The following is a 3,606-nucleotide window of genomic DNA, read 5'->3' on the forward strand; positions in this document are numbered from 1 at the left end:
TGATCCTTAGGAAGCTCTCCTAATTCTTCATGAAGAGCAAGATCTGCAGCTTGCAAGAAAAGCTCAACTTTCTCAACATCCAATGCTCTTTGCTCAATAGCATCAAGCTGACTATACCTCTCTTCAAATTCTCGTATCAATTCTGAAGCAGCTAGACCTTTGTTTTGCATGTAGACTCACTCTCGGAATGACCACCATGTAGCCATCCCAAAGCCATCAAGAAAATACTCCTCTTTCAGGGCCTTCTTAAAATCTTGCCAATGCAAATTTTGAAGGAAAAGATCAGTCACTTTTACCCTCAAGGCGGGTGTGACAAGGCGAAGAAAATATTTACTCATAAGTCCTGTTGGTACTCCAATAAATCCCATCTTAATCTCATACGTCTTCAAATAAGTCGATACATTACGGCCACCAAATAGCTTCTTTTCATTTTCAACTGGTTCAATCGCCTTAGTCGCGCTAATTGCATTCTCTTGCTCCGAATATAGTTGCCTTTGCCGAGACAACTGTTGTTGATGTAACTGCTGCTGCTATTGCATATACAATTGTGCTTCTGATTTTGAAGCTGCATATACATAGACATATCTTGCAAAATCTGCTTTAAATCATCCGTAGAAGTAATTGAAGTAGAAGTGAATGATGGAGTCGAAGTAGAGGACAAAGCAGGAATCATAGAAGGGGCTGAAATTGATGTTGAAGTATCTCCCATCTTGAAATTTTTTTTAAATGCGACACTTTCATGTCGGGTTCACCAAAGATGTCGAAGGGTTTTCGAAAGCAAAGTCAAGACCACAGAGGTCCTTGAGAAATTCCAAGATAGAAGATCAATCAAGCAAATAAGCAAGATGAAAAAATGATGTGAAGTCTCTATTTTTATTTTTGCCAATAACTGAAGACGAATAAAAAGCCAAATTAGCTTGCAGTAGCAACTTTAGGTGAAGATGTAATGACATCTGTGGCTCCAATCCGCTCAGCATATAATCCAAGGTTCTTACTGTAGGACTGCGAAATAAACAACTCCATCCCACGAGGAGCAAATCGTCTTACGGAACTGGCATCATCATCAAGACTGCCACTGGCAAAGTTCTGATAGGCCACATCAAAGAAAGCAGTGTGACCTTTCTCTTGAATAACATCAACAATGATCTCCTATTGCTCTGGAGTAGGATCAATTCCTGTGGGATTGTGTGCACAGCCATGTAACAGAATGATTGAACTTGCAAGAGCAGCCTTAATATCAGATATCATCCCATCAAAATCTAGACCAACTGTCTTTGGATCAAAGTATCTATACTCTGACCATGGAACACCAGCATCATTCAAAATATTCTTGTGGTTTCCCCAAGTTGGAGAAGAAATAAGCACTTTTTCTCCAGGTAGGTATCGTTGGATGAAGGCCGCTGCAAGCCGAAGAGACCCTGTTCCTGAGAGCGACTGAATTGTGACCACTCTTCCTTCTTTGATCACTGGATTATCAGCTCCAAGAAGTAACTGTGTAGTGACTTTGTTGAAAGCTGCTAACCCCTCAATCTAAAGATATTCTTTGTTCTCATCCTTCTCTAACATAAGCTTTTCAGCCTTCTTCACAACATTCAAAACATAAGGCTACATGTCCTCTGTCCTCTAACCTCCCACCCCTAAATTTAGCTTGAAATCACTTATGTCCGCTTTGAATGCCTCTCTCTAGTCCTGTTCCTCTTTCTGAAACTGATAAAGTCTTCTACGGTCGAGAGTAACGTCAACGCATCGTTTTTCATTTATCTCTGAGAGTATCAAGAATGCAGTGCATTATAGCGTGATGAATCCATCCAAACGTGCGATGTTCTTATGCTTGTCATGTCAATCTGGAAACGCTGGAACACTATTGAGGCAATAGGGCCTCAGAATTGAAGGAATGCATAAAAGCCATGTACGATTTACAACGCAATACTAAGAACTGTACTTTGCCTGCGAGATCAGAGAGAAGTACATGCAACTGAAGAACGCAAACAGGGAGTTGAAGAGGAGTTTCAGAGTTGCCAGATTGACACAACAAGCATAAGAACGTTGCACATTTGGATGGATTCAATCCTATAATGTGCTGCATTCTTGATACTCTCAAAGATAAATGAAAAACGATGTGTTGATGTTACTCTGGACCATAGAAGACTTTATCAGTTTCAGAAAGAGGAACAGGACTAGAGAGAGGCATTCAAAGCAGACACAAGCGATTTCAAGCTAAATTTAGGGGTGGGAGCTTACAGGACAGAGGACCTACAGCCTTATGTTTTGAATGTTGTGAAGAAGGTTGAAAAGCTTATGTTAGAGAAGGACGAGAAAAAAGAATATCTTCCGATTGAGGGGTTAGCAGCTTTCAACAAAGTCATTGTAGAGTTACTTCTTGGAGCTGATAATCTAGTGATCAAAGGAAGAGTGGCCACAAGTCAGTCGCTCTCAGGAACAGGGTCTCTTCGGCTCGCAGCGGCCTTCATCCAACGATACCTACATGGAGCAAAAGTGCTTATTTCTTCTCCAACTTGGCGAAACCACAAGAATATTTTGAATGATGCTGGTGTTCCATGGTCATAGTATAGATACTTTGATCCAAAGACAGTTGATCTAGATTTTGATGGGATGATATCGGATATTAAGGCTGCTCTTGCAGGTTCAATCATTCTGTTACATGGCTATGCACACAATCCCACAGTAATTGATCCTACTCCAGAGCAATAGGAGATCATTGATGATGTTATTCAAGAGAAAGGTCACACTGCTTTCTTTGATGTGGCCTATCAGGGCTTTGCCAGTGGCAGTCTTGATGATGATGCCAGTTCCGTAAGACGATTTGCTGCTCGTGGGATGGAGTTGTTTATTTCGCAGTCCTACAGTAAGAACCTTGGATTATATGCTGAGCAGATTGAAGCCACAAATGTCATTACATCTTCACCCAAAGTTGAAGCTAATTTGGCTTTCTATTCGTCTTCAGTTATTGGTAGAAATAAAAACAGAGACTTGACATCATTTTTTCATCTTGCTTATTCGCTTGATTGATCTTCTATCTTGGAATTTCTCAAGGACCTATGTGGTCTCAACTTTTCTTTCAAAAACCCTTCGACAACGCACGCACGCACGCACGCACGCACGCACACGCACACACACACACACACACACACACACACACACACACACACACACACACACACACACACACACACACACACACACACACACACACACACACACACACACACACACACACACACACACACACACACACACACACACACACACACACACACACACACACACACAAAACAATCCATGGAGGAAATTGTGATGCTTATCTTGATATTATTATTCTAGGAGAAGTTAGATATGTGAATTCTCTCTAGCTCAATGAACATCAATATATAAATTGATATGAAAATGGTGCTATATATGTCATCTATTTGCATCACTATATGCATTACAAACAATGATGCATATAGCGACACACATATGAATGCAAACATAATATATATAATGAATGATTTAATGCTTATTCTAATGGATCACTAGGAAAAATATGTAATGACTTGGCACCTTCAATTGCCTAATGCCCAGCAATATCCATCTCATATGGATGTT

At 40.5% G+C, this 3,606-nt stretch overlaps 2 pseudogenes; one reads left to right on the forward strand and one right to left on the reverse strand.

Moving 5' to 3' along the window:
• Positions 1-912: 912 nt before the first annotated feature.
• LOC148037787 (aspartate aminotransferase P2, mitochondrial pseudogene) lies at positions 913-1,838 on the reverse strand (annotated as a pseudogene).
• LOC148037788 (aspartate aminotransferase P2, mitochondrial pseudogene) lies at positions 1,837-3,030 on the forward strand (annotated as a pseudogene).
• Positions 3,031-3,606: the final 576 nt, after the last annotated feature.

This window comes from Lygodium microphyllum, chromosome 4, assembly GCF_053477565.2.
Source record: "Lygodium microphyllum isolate KBCC chromosome 4, Lygodium_microphyllum_v1.1.10, whole genome shotgun sequence".
NCBI classification, from domain to species: domain Eukaryota; kingdom Viridiplantae; phylum Streptophyta; class Polypodiopsida; order Schizaeales; family Lygodiaceae; genus Lygodium; species Lygodium microphyllum.